The sequence below is a fragment of the Chlorocebus sabaeus genome, chromosome 3, assembly GCF_047675955.1.
Source record: "Chlorocebus sabaeus isolate Y175 chromosome 3, mChlSab1.0.hap1, whole genome shotgun sequence".
NCBI lineage: Eukaryota > Metazoa > Chordata > Mammalia > Primates > Cercopithecidae > Chlorocebus > Chlorocebus sabaeus.
The window spans coordinates 95,391,131-95,406,482 of record NC_132906.1 but is presented as its reverse complement, the minus strand read 5'-3'; the positions used below and the strand labels follow the sequence as shown (position 1 = coordinate 95,406,482).

The following is a 15,352-nucleotide window of genomic DNA, read 5'->3' as shown; positions in this document are numbered from 1 at the left end:
TGTGGGGAGAGCAGGGGTGAGGGTGTGTGGGGAGGGCAGGGGTGAGGGTGTGTGGGGAGGGCAGGGGTGAGGGTGTGTGGGGAGGGGAGGGGTGAGGGTGTGTGGGGAGGGCAGGGGTGAGGGTGTGTGGGGAGGGCAGGGGTGAGGGTGTGTGGGGAGGGCAGGGGTGAGGGTGTGTGGGGAGGGCAGGGGTGAGGGTGTGTGGGGAGGGGAGGGGTGAGGGTGTGTGGGGAGGGCAGGGGTGAGGGTGTGTGGGGAGAGCAGGGGTGAGGGGGTGTGGGGAGGGGAGGGGTAGCCCCCACTCCAGAACAGACACCGCACTGCAGCCTGCACTTGGAGTCTGATGCTCTCTCAGGCAGTCTTGTCCTGAGTCATAAATAAGAAAGGAAAAATCAAAGTTTGGATTTGCTATTTTCTCCTCTTCTGAAGTTGGCATTGAGTCGTCAAATCTGGGCGGTGCAGGTTTCGACTGTGGTTCTCCGAGGGGCGGTTGATGAGAGGCTCTGTGGCCGGCCCACTAGGAGGGCATCAGATGCTTGCCCTGTAATTGCGCTGGGTGTGCCCGCCCCCAGAGTTCCCTCCACTGATGACAGGGTCAGGCAAAGAGGCCGGTTCCTGCTAGCTGCAGGTTTTGTGAGTACAGGTTGTGGGGTGCAGGTGTGGGTTGAGCCTCTGACCAGGGTGTGGTGGCGTCTCAGGTCACATTGCCAGTGGTGGGTGTCTGTGGCCAGGGCAGCGTGGACGTGTCTGTGGGTGTCTGTGGCTGGGGCGGCGTGGGCACATCGTCTGTGGGTGTCTGTGGCTGGGGCGGCGTGGGCACATCTTCTGTGGGTGTCTGTGGCTGGGGCGGCGTGGGCACATCGTCTGTGGGTGTCTGTGGCTGGGGCGGCGTGGGCACATCGTCTGTGGGTGTCTGTGGCTGGGGCGGCGTGGGCACATCTTCTGTGGGTGTCTGTGGCCGGGGCAGTGTGGATGCACCATCGGTGGGTGTCTGTGGCCGGGGCGGCGTGGACGCATCGGGGGTGGTGCTGAGCCGAGACTTGGGCTCCGGTGTCAGAAGCTCCTTGGGGGCATCGTTCTGTGTTCCCCGTTCCCCCATCCGGGAGCTGCCTGGCCTTCCCTTTGGATGTAGCGTGAGTCTGGGGTTCTCAGTGTTTTTTGTGCTTTGTGAGGGTGAGAGCTACCCCAGAGAGAATGTCGGGCTCTTCCAAGGTACCCCAAAGGGCGAGGGCAGCCCTCACTGTGCTGAGGCTGACTGTGGTCTCTTGGGCGTCTCTCCCAACTTGGGCCCGGTGCGCAGTGGGGTAGGGCGAATGTGCACACATTTCTGACGGACTTGGGGGAGACCCTCTAGGTCCCCTTGAAGCACAGAGCCAGTGCACCTGGCTTCTCTGCCAAACACAGCAACAGTCACGGCCATCAGCCACAGCCACCTCCACGCCAGCCACAGCTGCATTTCTCCCGCGGGGCCAGCTGCACCAGAACTGACCACATCAGCGTCGCAGCCTCACTCTTAGGGGTGAGTGAGCAGCAGGGGTGGCTTGGGTCAGGGACCCCAACTCTGGGAGACCACCTGCCCACCTGCCTGGGGTGGTCTCAGGCCCCGTGTTGCCTTGTGGGTGGGTGGGCGGCACTGCTGACTGCATCCACGGTGATTATACAGGTGACTTGGCCTTCCTGTCGTCCCCCAGCCCATGGGATTCTGGCCTCCACAGGCTTTGCCGCCCTCCCCAGGGGTCAGGAAGCCCCAGAGTCCACAGGACAAAGGTCGCCCTGGGGGCAGGCGAGGCAGGATGGGCAGTGATGCTGTGGTCTTGGCCATGACACCACCTGGGGGGCTGCAGTCTGACTTCTGCCCCTGCCACTGGCCATGTGGCCTGCTTACCACCCTGGGCCTCAGCGTCTTCTCCTACAAAATGGGGTCGTGATGGTTCCTGAGAGTTTGTGTGTAGAGGGCAGTGCTGGCACAACATGTCAGAGACGGGGCCCATCGCACCTCCTGCCTGTCCCACGCAGCTGCACCAGGCTCCGGGGGAGGGTGGGACCTGAGCTTGGTTCTTCCTGTGGGAAGTGCTCTCACTCCCTCTCTGTCCCTCCCTGCCTCTGTTTCTCTGTCCCTCTTCCCCTCGCCGTCTCTCTGTCTCCGTCTCTCTTCCTCTTCGCTCTCACTTTCCCCCAGCACAGGTCCCACCGTCTGGTTTGGTGTCTGCTGCTCTGCCGCTGTCTGGGCTCCTGGCTGGGGCTCTGCTCTGCTTCTCAACCCGCTGCCTGCCTACCACCCGCCCGCTCCTGTGCGTCACAGCCCCTGTCTCTCTGTTTTCTGGCACTGAAAGAAGACACTCTTTTAAAGACAGTCCTGTGACTCACACCCAAAGGGAGGTCATTTGCATCTGCACAGCTGTATGCAGTCTGGGGGCCTCCGCTCGAGGCTGGGGGCTGTGTGTCGGGCAGGTCCTTCGGTGCTGCGTACGGGGTCTTTCACCCTGCAGACATCGTTTGTGGGGTCCTTGGAAGCTGAGACCCTGCTCCCCACTTTCTGATGAGAGGCCCGGTGTGTCTTTATGCCGTGGTCCGGGGCGAGTCGGTCTCCTCACGCCGTGGTCCCGGGCGGGTTGGTCTCCTCGCGCCGTGGTCCGGGATGAATGATTTGCCACATTTCCTGGGAATGCCATTTTCCATGTGCTTTCCAGACACCACTGCCTTGGCCCACTGTGGAATCCAGCAGGTGACTTCAGGGCCCACAACCCTCTCACGTCCACCCCCAGAACCCCGGGTGCACCCACAGCAGTCAAGGGAAACACTTAGAAACTGCCTTCTTCCCCGGAAGGGCTCCAGCTTCAACTCTGGGGCTGTTCGGGTTTTGTGCATTGCACTGCTGGCTTCACTGTTTTACCAACAGGGGTGACTTGGCAACAAGGACAGCCGAGCGTGTTTGCTGAGGAAAGCCTGGATCTCCAGCGTGCAGCCCCGGCTGGGGCCCCTGGCATGGGTCAGGGTTGGGATCAGGCCCCTCCGGGTTTGGACTGTCCATGGGGTGGTGCTTAGACGCTGTCTCCGGGCGGGGCCCAGCACCAGCAGTGACTGGTGACTCTCGGCCCTGAGGGGCTCATCCTCCCTCTGTCCTTCCTGTAGACGTGCCGGCCCCTGGTGGGCTGTGGGGGTCCTGGTTGGGGGTAGACCTCGCTGGGCGGCAGAACCCCCTCCTAGCGCATGACCCCGGGGCCTGCTTACGTTCCTCTCCCTCTGAAATTCCCTGGTTCTTCAGTTTTGGTCCCTTTTTCTGGGCCTCTCTGACTTGTCCGTAACAGAAGTGCGGAGAGGTTTGCTGGCTGCCGTTGGCCCGGACGCAGGCCTGCAGGACCCTACCTCGCTGGTGACTGCACCGGCCATCCGCGTGGGTGTGGGGCGCCCCCGTCCCCACACCCCTGGCTGCTCCCCAGGCCCCTGGACGTGTCCAGCCTGACACAGGCTGGCCCTCACCCCCTCACCTGCGGTTTCAGTCACCTGTGGTCAGCCATGGTCCAAAAATGTTAAATGGAAAATTCTAAAACTAAGCGATTTCTGAGTTTTAAATCATGTGGTGTTCTATGTAGCAGTTGAGGCCCCGTGGTCCGCCTGTCAGTCACCTCGCAGCCTCTCCAGGTGGTGAGAACACAGACGCACGGGGTCCGGGCTCCACGGCTTCAGGCGTCCCTGGGGCCTTGGAGCGTTTCTCGAAGGGTACACAGTTCCCAAACGGCGGGACATCTAAGCAGGTCCGGACAGCAGAGAGACCGAAGCAGCCTGGGATTTTCCGAGTTGAGGCTGTTTCCCCAGGTGTCCTGGTGTGGGATGTGCTTTCCGGCATTTTCCACGGAAGTCACGTCAGCCGCCTTCTTCCCAGCTGCCAGGGCCAGCTGCCGCACTTGTCTTGGAGGTGGTTTCCAGAACAAACTTCCAGCCAGCGTGGGGCGCAGCGCAGGGGGACCAGGCCCGGATGGGGGTCCCTGGCTGCTCTGAGCATCATGTCCTCCGCCCGACAGAGCCTGTCCCCAGGACTTTCCTCCCCTTTCCAGGCCACACTGACCAAGTGCTTTGCAGGTGGGCGGCACCTGGTGATCTGCACAAAAGTCTAAAAATCTCCTTTCAGAGTGCATGGAGGCTGCTGTGCACCCCATGGCCGAAGCTCTGAGGGTGCCCAGGACGTAGTGGGGAGGGTCAGGGCCGAGGCCGGTGCTGGCACTGAGGCACTGCTGGCTGGGGCGGGGCGGAGTCAGAGCTGCATCTCCTGCAAGCTCCTCCGTTCACCATTCAGTGTCTTCCCATGGCGCAGTTTGGAAAGCCTTGCTGTGTTCAGCTGTGTCAGTGTGGTGTCTCCGCCCTGGCCTGCCACTCTCCAGGGCAGACGCTTTGCAAACCTGCCATTTTTCTTGCTTAATTAGGACAGTAGTTTTTAAACAGCATTAGAGTTAAGGAGGCCGGGCGCGGTGGCTCAAGCCTGTAATCCCAGCACTTTGGGAGGCCGAGACGGGCGGATCACGAGGTCAGGAGATCGAGACCATCCTGGCGAACACGGTGAAACCCCGTCTCTACTAAAAAATACAAAAAAAACTAGCCGGGTGAGATGGCGGGCGCCTGTAGTCCCAGCTACTCGGGAGGCTGAGGCAGGAGAATGGCGTAAACCCGGGAGGCGGAGCTTGCAGTGAGCTGAGATCCGGCCACTGCACTCCAGCCTGGGCGACAGAGCAAGACTCCGTCTCAAAAAAAAAAAAAAAAAAAGAGTTAAGGAGATAAAACTCTGTGTTTGAGCATCAAGCAGAGCACATGGGGGCTGCGGGGGCTACAGGGAGGCTGTGGGGGCTGCATCCCAGGCGCTGACCCTGCATTTGGGCCAGTTTTAAACAGAGCCTTGCTTAGGTCCCAGGCAGGGAGGGAAAGGAGGGAGACGCGCTGTGAACGCAGGTCTGAGAAGCGCTGTCCGGCAGCGTGAGTCATTCCCAGACACCCCGGGGAATCCAAATGTGCCTGGAAAGGGAGAGGCAGTCACCCTCCCTCCCGACCAGCACCCACCCACGAGACACCTATTTCTGTACCGCCTTGGGGTGAGGGAGGCCTGGGAGGGGCTGCCGGCCCGCGTGCCCCCGGCCTCAGGCCTCAGCAGCTGCCTGTGGGTTGGGAGCGTCTGTTGTGCTTCCGCCTCTGACCTTCGCTGCTGTTCTGACCTTGAGGAGAGGAGGGGTGGGCAGGGGGCTCGGGGGGCCAGGCCCTGACTGCTGTGGGTCTGGCTTTAGTGGGTGTTGCTGTCTTCTTGCCTGCGGTAGCCCAGAGCTCTGTTAAAATAAATTTCAGAGCTTTTATTTCTTCATTCTTTAAACCCCTTCTGAGGTCCTTCCCCAGCCCTTGTGGCTTCCACTGCCTCTCTCCTTGCTGTCTGGGACATCCCACGGGGCTCCTGCTTCCCTGGGTCTGGGCTGGTCTCTCCTCTGGACACTCAGCCGGCCTCCACGCCCCTCGCCCCTCCCGCCTCCCCTCATCCCGGCCATGGGGTTTCCCACATCTCGATGGGAGGGGCCGGCCAGCCCGAGTCCACACACACCCTTCATGTCCTGACCCCAGCCCACCAGGTCTCAGGGCTGCAGCCCTGCTGAACGTTCGTCTGTTCGTGTGTTTGCCTCAGACCCGGCCTGGGCGCCTCAGCCCTGCTGAACTTTCGCCTGTTCGTGTCCCCCATGGCTCTGGTGCGGACCCCTCGGTGTCGCTGGTGTGAGGCCCGGCTGGGCATGTGGACCCTGGGATCCTCAGCGTCTGCTGACCTGCACCTGGGTCCCTGTTGCCTCGTCCACCTGTCCTCTCAACTCTGCCCCCAGGGCAGAGGGCGTGGCCTCCGTGTGATTTTTTTCCTGCTGTCTTGGCTGGGCCTGGCTGGTCACCGTCACTGATGAGCTGTTGACCACAGGCTGCCTGCTGTAGCCCTGTGTGCTGTGCCTTTCGCCGGCCACTGTGCTCCCCTGCAGCCTCCAGACTTGGGGTTTGGGCCCCGGGGTCCACTTGGGCCTCTCTGTGCTGGCGGCCGGCCTGGGCCTGGACCGGGGCTGTAGCCCCTCAGCCTGCTCAGCCGAGGGCCGAGAGCTGCCTTTGTCTGAGGTCTCCATCTGGGCCCGCTTTGTTCCCAGGGGTCTCCATCTCTTGCTGGTGGTCTCCCTGGAGCCCCTGCGGCGGAGCCCTGGCCATCTGCACTGCTGCAAGGCATGTACAGGGTCACGAATGAGACAAGACCCCATGGTGGGATCTTGAGACCCAGGTGGGGTCTTCCTGACTCATCCACTCCGCGAAGGCTGCGTCCCTGTCTGCTGCCCACTCTCTCCCGCCACTCACCCCAGAAACCTGCCCATCAGCTCCCGTCTCAGCATCTGCATCCGGGCAACGGTGTAGCCCTGCAGAGGGGAGCTGTTCTGTAAGGTGGAATGGGACGAGGAGACGGACGGCAGCCGGGCACTTCCGTTCTCACTGTGATCACTGCTTCACGTAACTGCTCTCTCCTGGGAAGTGGAACTCAGAGGGCGTTTAGATGCTTGCAGGAAGATACTTCTGGTGGGGTTTTCAGGCTGCATCATTCCTTTCTTTGAGGAACGCCCTGAGGCATCTATTTGCTGCCTGCCTCATCGCTGTGATGTTCTGCCTCACGTAGCAGCGACAGCGACTTTTGGACCCATTGCCCTGAATTGGGAATGGGATGGATGTTCAGGTGTTTGCGCCTGGCGCCCTGTGGGGATGCACACAGCATGGCCAGGCAGGTTGCCGGCTGCTTGTAGTCTTGCGGCTTTTCAGGACACACTGGCACCTGCTGTCTGATCTTATCTGCAGGGTATTTAATTGCTCAGTTAACTGAAGCAGAGATGAGTGACAGTTCTCAGACCTCCCAGGCCTCTGGCCTCTGGACTGTTCCTGTTAGCTCTGAAGATGCTCCTTCGGTCAGCCGGTATCTGCTGAGAACCGCTCGGTCCAGGAGGGATGTGGACACACAGACGTAGTGCTGCGCCTGGCGGAAGGGGAAGCGCCACAGCCTCAGGGAAACTGTGACACCTCGGACGCTCAGGGACAGGTGCGGTGGCTTTGGGGGTGATCTGGGAGCCTCGTAGAGGAGGAGACTTTGAGCGTGGCCTGGTGCGTGGGAAGGATGGAGACGCGGAGGAGGGACTGCAGGCGGAGAGAACACATGTACAAAGGTGCCCACGTTGGCAAACATAGAGTGCGTTTGGCTGCGGTGTAGGGTGAGTACGTCCAGTCACTGGACGCAGATGGACATTGCTTGTGGGGGCTCCAGAGCCTGGCCGAAGGGTCAGTGCTTCATTCGGTGGGTGCTGGAGAGCCGTTGAGTGCTTTGGGGGAGGAGGAGGGAAGGGTGGTCCTAACTGTGGTGGAGACCCCCCCGCTGGTCAGTGTGGTGCTACAGTATTTAGAGAACGGACAGGGAAAGCGTTTGGGAAATGGGCCATTTGGCTGGAAAGGAGCAGTTGTTCCCGTCGGAGCCATCGAGCTATTCCAGGCTGGAATAGTCTGAATCACGAAGGAGGGTGAGTCGTACCTAGGACACGGATGGTCGGCCAAAAGCTCATGCTCTGCCAACTGTCCCGACCGGGGTCCCCGGGACTGAACACTGTGAGAAGGTGGCTTTAAGCAGGAGGTCGGCTCGATGATGGGCCTCTGAGCTGAGGCAATGCACAGGGTTCTGAGCCGGGGGTCCTAGCCACTGAGTGTCGGAGAACGGCCGAGATGCTTTTCGGGTGACAGTGAGAAAAGCGTTTTTCCAGAGGAGGTGTGGGCCGCTGAGCAGCTCTCAGACCCAAGCCTGCGCCAGGGTCACCCTGCATTTTTGAGCACGTGGACTCCCAGGTAGCCCACTGGGGTGGGCCTGTGCACCCCCTTCCCAGCACACCGATGCCGCCCAGGGCCACCTGGAGAGCACCCCCTTCCCGGACACTGACGCCGCCCAGGGCCACCCGGAGAGCACCCCCTTCCCGGACACCGATGCCGCCCAGGGCCACCCGGAGAGCCACGGGATGAGGGAACTTCACTTAGTTGCTTGGTTTGTAGAAGTTCACAGAACCTGATGTTGAAACTGTCTTGGCATACAGAGAGGAGAGGCTGGATTCTAGTTGCGAACTTTCACCGTAAAGTAACAAAGTGTGTTTCACAAATGAAAACAGCATTTTTGCACAGGTGAAAACTCTGTAGGCCTTTGCTTAGAGCTTTTCCCTGTAGGCAGATTTTGCCAATCGTGGTGTGAAAAATTAACTTGGATTAGCTTGCAGTACCAAAGAGAATTGTGGTTTTATGTCATAATTGCTCTGCCCCCACACACTCCACTGAGTCAAGTGAACACAACAGCTTAACTTTTACTGGATTAGAAAGGGAGACAGAACTCAGGATTGGACTTGTTTGCTCAAATCACAGAATTGTGGAGTTGGAAGGAGACCCAGGGTCACCTGAGGCCCAGCCACTGAGCTTACAGATGGGGAAACTGAGGCCTGGAGAGGTTGGATGAGTTGCCCCAAGCCACCTGGTTTGTGGAAACAGCCGGGCCCATCATCCTGACCCTCGGAGTGTCTCTCTGGAGCCTTGCCTGCTGCCTGAGCTGTTCGGTGACTTTTGAGTGTGAGTGGACACATGTGAAGGTGTGTGCATGAAATAAACAGGTCTCTCTTAATCAGCCACAGGAAGGAGTGAAGCCCTGAGACTACGGCATGGAAGAATCTAGAAAACATGAGGCTGCCTCAAGGAAGCCAGGTACAGGAGGCCACATGTGATCCCATTTCTGTGAGATGTTCAGGACGGGCAAATTGGTAGTAATTGACGGTGGATTTGTGGATGCCAGGGACTGTGGGGAGGACGACAGGGTTTCTTTTTCAGGTAATGAAAATTCTTTGGAGTTAGTGGTGATGGTTTTATAACTGCGAATATACTAAAAACCACGGACTTGTACACTTTAAAAGGGTGAATTTTGTGATATGTGAATTACATCTTAATAAAAAATAATTGCAAAAAATTACTAAACCGCCCCAAATTATTCACCAATGGAGGATGATAGGTAGCCAAGCCATTATTTGAAAACCCAGTAAATAAAAGGGAATAATCAAGCATTTATCCCGACTTTCCTGTGTGAACTTCACTAATGGGTTACTAAGTAGTAAATTCCTCTTATAAAATTATTTCATTTCATGAACTAAAATGAAAGGTAGAATATCATCACCTTTCACCCCCTACTAGAGTAGCAGATGTAGGTACATACTGTATGGTTCTGTTGGTCTGAGCTGTAAGAATAGGGTGACTCTAGAACTCTGAGGAGTGCTAAGCTTTGGGTGGGACGGGACATGAGAGGACGTTCTGGAGTCGCGGAGCCTGTGCCTCGGTCTGGGTGCCGACTGGGTGGCTGTGCACATGTGTAAACGTGTTGAGCTCTATTTACTGAGTGTATATTATAGCCCCAAAAAATGCATAAGTAAAAATAATATAATTAAATATAAGCTCTAAAAGAGGTATTTATTTTTACCCTTTCTTATTCCAAAAAAGGATGTCAGGTAGAATGTGATGCGTGTGTACTGAACACATTCACATTTACCAATGTTGCCTCCATCAATACTTAGGTAACCATGTTTTTTTTAAGTTGTGAAATACACATAACATGAAATTCAGCATTTTAAGAATTTTAAAGTGTACGATTCAGTGGCACTTAGCACATTTACAACGCTGTGCAGCCATCATCCCTCTCTAGTTTCAACACTTTGTAAGCACCAGAAGAACATCCTTTAGTAATCACTTCCCATCCCCTGGCAGCCGCGATGACATATCACATTTTATCAGTTTGTGTGTTGATGGACGTTTGGGTTGTTTTCACCTTTTTTGACTATTGTGAATAGTGCTGCTATGAACATTCGTGTATGTTTTTGTTTGCACACCAGTTTTCAATTCTTTCGAGTATATACCTAGGAGTAAAATTGGTAGATCATATGGTAATGCTATGTTTAGTTTATCGAGTGGTAGAATTGAAAGCAACCTGCTCATATTTCCCACAATAACAATAATTCTGTACCTATCACAGTCAAAAGTCTCTCTGTGGGACCCTTGGGATTCAGACTCATCATCACCCACAAGCACCAGAACATTCAGGCAAATGTGACCTTACAAAATTGATAAAATAAGGTGCGAGAGACTGGCCGTAACACAACGATGGAGATGTGTGATCTCTCAGACAAATAATTCAAAATAGCTGTTTTCAGGAAGCTCAATGAACTTCAAGAAAACAGAGAATGAATTTACACATTTATCAGAGAAAGTTAACAGATTGAAGTAACAGAAAACAATCAAATGGAAATCTTAGAGCACAAAAATACAATGAATGAAATGGAAAATGAAAGAGAGAGTATTAGTAGCAGAACTTATCAAACAGAAGGAAGAATCAGTGAGCTCAAAGACACAGTATTTGAAAATACACAGAGAAGAAAAAACAAAAAATGAAAATAAATGAAGAAAGCTTACAAGATCTATGGGACAACATCAAAAGAGCAAATATTCAAGCTATCAGAGTTAAAAAGGGAATTGAGAAAAACAAGCAGAAGAAAACTTATTCAAATAAGTAACAGAAAATTTTCCAACCTGGAGAAAGATATAAATATTCAGGTACAGGAAGGTCAAAGGTTACCAATCAGATTCAACCCAAATAAGAATACTCTAAGACATACGGTAATCAAAAAACTCTCAAAGGTCAAAGACAAAGAGATGACATCAAAAGCGGCAAGAGAAAAGCAGCAAATAACATTTCGGGGAGATCCAGTATTCCTGGCAGCAACTTCTCAGCAGAAACCTTTAGGCCAGGAGGGAGCAGGATGATATATGCAGAGCACTAAAGGAAAGCAATTGTCGACTAAAAATGGTGTACGCAGCAAAGCTATCATTCAGAAATGAAGGAGAGATGGCGGCTTTCTCAGACAAACAAAAGCTGAGGAGACTCATCACTACCAACCTGTCCTACGAGAAACCCTAAAGGGAGTTCTTCAAACCAAAGGAAAAGGATGCTAATGTGATTGTCATACTAATACTGTAATTATGGTGTGTAAACCACTTCTATCTTTTGTAAGAAGAATGAAAGACACAATTAATAAAATAATAACCACAACAGTTAAGAGATAGGCAATATCAAAATATAAATTGTGACACCCAAAATTCAAAATATGGGAGGAGAAGGGAGTTAATGTGTACACAGGCTTTTGTCTCTTTTTTTTTTACAATCAAAGGTAAGTTGGTATCAGTTTTAATAACTTGTTATAACTATAGAATGTTTTTTGTAAGCCTCATGAGGCCACAAAAGGAGGTCAATTCAGCAAGGGGATATAACAATAGTAAATGTATATGCACCCAGTACCAGAGCACCCTGATATATATAAAGTAAATATTAATAGTCTAAAGAGAGAGGCAGACTGTAATACAACAATAGTAGGGGACTTCACACCCCACTTTCAGCAAAGGGAAGGTCATCTAGGCAGAAAAATCAACAAGAAACTTGGGGTTAAACTATACTCTAGGCAGAAAGAGCCTGACAAACATTTACAGAATATTTCATCCAACGGCTGCAGAATATACATTATTCTCATGGGCAAGTGGAACATTCTCCAGGATAGACCATAGGTTAGCTCACAGAACAATCTCAAAAAGTAAAAAATGTCAAAATTATATCAAGTCTGTTTTCTCACCACAATCAAAAAAACTAGAAACCATAACAAGAGGAACTTTGGAAACTATGTAAACACATGGAAATTAAACAACAGGCTCCCGAATGACCGGTGGGTCAGGGAAGAAATGAAGAAGGAAATTTTAAAATTTCTTGAAACAAATGAAAGTGGAAACATAACATACCAAAACCTATGGGATACAGCAGAAGCAGTGCGAAGAGGTAAATTTATAGCAATGAATGCCTACGTCATAAAAGTAGAACGACTTCAAGTAAACAACTTAGTGATGCAAGGAACTGGAAAAGCAAGAAACCAAACCCCAAATTAGTAGAAGGAAAGAAATAACAAAGATCTGAGCAGAAATGAATGAAATTGAGACAAAAAAGACAAAAGATCAACAAAATGAAAAATCGATTTTTTTTGAAAAGATAAAATTGACAAAGCTCTAGCTACATTAAGAAAAAAAAGATAAGACCCAAATAGATAAAATCAAGGATGGAAAAGGAAACAGTATAACTGATAGCACAGAAATACAAAGGCTCACTAGAGACTATTATGAACAACTGTATACCAACACATTAGAAAACCTAGAGAAATTTTATAAAGTCCTGGACACATACAACCTACCAAGATGGAGCCGTAAAGAAGCAGTACCTGAACAGACCAATAAGTACTGAAGTAGAAATCAGAACAAAAAATCTCCCAGCGAAGAAAAGCCCAGGCCCTGACGGATTCACTGCTGAATTTGTTCAGACATTTCAAGAACGGATACAAATTATACTCAAACTAATCCAAACACATAGAGAGAAGGGGACACTTCCAAACTCAAGCAATGAGGTTAGTATTACCTGACACCCAAACCAGACCAGGACACAACACAAAAAACTACCGGCCAATGTCCCTGATGAACACAGACACAAAAGTCCTCAGCAAGACACCAGCAAGCAGATGCCAGCAACACATTAGAAAGACCATTCGGCGTGACAGGTGGGACGCATCCAGGAATGCTCGCAGTCCAAGAATGGCAATCTCTGGGTGGGGGTCCGGGCATTGCCCTGTGAGAAGCTCTCCTGTGTGTGCAGCCGGTGTGGGTGTGAGGTCCTGTGTGTGCAGCTGGTGAGTGTGGGTGAGGGGTCCTGTGTGTGTAGCCGGTGTGGGTGTGGGTGTGAGGTCCTGTGTGTGCAGCCGGTGTGGGTGTGGGTGTGAGGTCCTGTTGTGTAGCCGGTGTGGGTGTGGGTGTGAGGTACTGTGTGTACAGCCGGTGTGGGTGAGGGGTCCTGTGTGTGAACTCGCAGGAGGGGAGTCACAGCCTCAGGAGACGCCGTCTGGATGCGGGCCAGGCTCTGCTGTGCCAGGAACCTGGGGGGCCTGAGGGTTCCTGTGTGGCATTGGTGTGTCTCCGCTCCTTTGTGAACTCAGAAGGGCGGCTTCGTCTCCGCCCGCCTTTGCTTTCTCTGTTTCCTCATTATTTCCTGGGTGTTTTCAGCCGCCAGTGAAACTTTGGTTTTGAACCTGTAGGATTTGCCTCAGCCTCCTGGGGGATGCACCTCTGTGGAGGCGAGGTCCCCTGTCTGCAATCACGTTCTTTCCCGTATTTTATTACCCGTTTATAAGAGTGAGCACCGTTAGAACCAGCTGACAGGGTTTGGAGTCGTGTTTCTCAGGATATTCCGGAGGCGCTCCTGCTCCATTCATCTCAGGACTTGGAGTATTTTCCCCAGCGGCTCATGGTAGACCAGCTGGATTCACAGGCAGTCGGAACTACGAGAATGCATGTGCTGGTGGCCGTGGTCTGTGCACAGCATTTCCAGAGTGCTGGGTGATGCAGCCCCCGTGCCTCGAGGGTTACACTGCATCGGGAGATCGGGCAGCCCCAGGGAGGCCAGGCCTGGACGACCTTCTGGCTGACCTGGCTCCAAGGCCAGGTCTCCTCCTAGATGTTTAGGTCTCGGGACGCGTGAGTCTCTGGCGTGATGTGGCAGCATCTCCTCTGTGGCCCGTTGCTAACAGCCTTTGCACCAAGCACGAGAGGAGGGTCATTTGTACCAGGAGCGTGTAACTGGGGCACTGTTGCATTCTGGGTGGACGACCCTGTGCCGTGGGCACTATTGGTGTTTTGGGTGGATGGCCCTGTGCCGCGGGGAACTGTTGGTGTTTGGGTGGACGGCCCTGTGCCGTGGGCACTATTGGTGTTTTGAGTGGACGGCCCTGTGCCGCGGGGAACTGTTGGTGTTTGGGTGGACAGCCCTGTGCCGCGGGGAACTGTTGGTGTTTGGGTGGACGGCCCTGTGCCGTGGGGAGCTGTTGGTGTCTTGGGTGGACGGCCCTGTGCCCTGGGGCACCGTGGGCAGCGGGACACTGAACGGCAAGCACCCTGCACTCTGCCCACCAGATGCCAGTGGCACCACCCTTAGTGACAACCAAACGTGCCCTCTGGAAGTGGGCCCTGAGAGAGACCCCGTTTCAGCTGTTATCAGGGCCAGGCCCCCAGTAAGCACAGTGGGCGCCTTCTAGGACCCCTCCCGCCACCCCGTCACCATAGACTCATTCTCCCTGTGGTGGAAGTTTAAATCACATTGAATGTGTCCGTTATTTGGGAGGGGTTAACATCTGGTCGCCCGCCCTCCGCAGAACCTCCCGTGCCCTCTGAAGAGCCGCGGAGGCTGGAGGGAGCTGGAGGCCTCTCGAGGAGACTGGACGAGGGGCGGACCCTGGACGGCAGGGCCGGGCCCTCCCTGGGCAGGTGGTGTCACCCAGGGAGTTTTGGAATCAGCCCGCAGAGCCCTGTCTCCTCCTTCCACCGCCCACAGAAGCCCGCTGGTGCCAGGGGCTCCTCCCGGCCAGGAGGATCGGGGGCTGCCTTGCTTGAGGATGGCAGCCTGGGCTTGTCATTCATAACCCACAGGAGTCCTCTTGAGGGAGGGGCATGGTGCCCTGGAGAGCCCTGGCGAGACCTGGGCCTGGCTCCATCCAAGCCCAGAGGCCTCTGCCCCTCCTGAGGCGGGGATAGAGCAGGTGCCGTCTGCCCTTGACCCAGCCCAGCGGGAACGCCACTCCACAGCCTCGCCTCTGCCCCTCCTGAGGGGGGGAAAGAGCAGGTGCCGTCTGCCCTCGACCCAGCCCAGAGGGAACGCCACTCCACGGCCTCGCCAAGTGCTGCCTGTTTCTGGCAGCTTCGCAGGCCCTTCGGGAAGGCACTTGTGTTGCCAGGGGTCATGCTGTGTCCTCGAGACGCTGTGTCCGCTGCCTCGGGGTCCCACCGCCTCTTCCTCTTACGGCCTCTGCACCGCAGTCAGCCCGCCGAGATGTGCAGCCTTGTCCCACGGAGGGTGCCGGGTGGGGAGGCCGGTGCGGACGGGCACTCAGGCCCATTCAGAGGCCGGTCACGGAGCTCCCGTGTCCAGAGGCGAATGGCAGCCAGGGGGCACCGGGCCTCGCAGTCAGCAGCTCAGAGTCCGGAGAGGGGTCTGCACCCACACACGGCACCGGGGCTTCTGTGCCTCGCTAAGACCGTGCCAGGGCCTGGAGGAGAACCTGTTCGGGTGAGGATCCCGGGGGCCGGGGCTGGGGTCACTGTTCCAGGCTTCTAAATAGCCCGAGGTAGACGGGGCTGTTCATCATTTATTCAGATATTTTAATCATAAGAC

The 15,352-nt window shown here is 54.7% G+C and overlaps 1 protein-coding gene across 4 annotated transcripts in view; it reads left to right on the top strand.

The window, feature by feature from the left end:
* RASA3 (RAS p21 protein activator 3) overlaps positions 1-15,352 on the top strand; it is a 127,563-nt gene that overhangs the window by 26,963 nt on the left and 85,248 nt on the right. The window contains exon 1 of one of the 4 annotated variants that reach the window (XM_073014541.1): positions 8,746-8,766. The exons of the other annotated variants lie outside the window; for them this stretch is intronic. The gene's annotated coding sequence lies outside the window, so the exon portion shown is untranslated. Of the gene's footprint in view, positions 1-8,745; positions 8,767-15,352 lie in introns of those variants that run through there. 4 annotated transcript variants of the gene reach the window in all.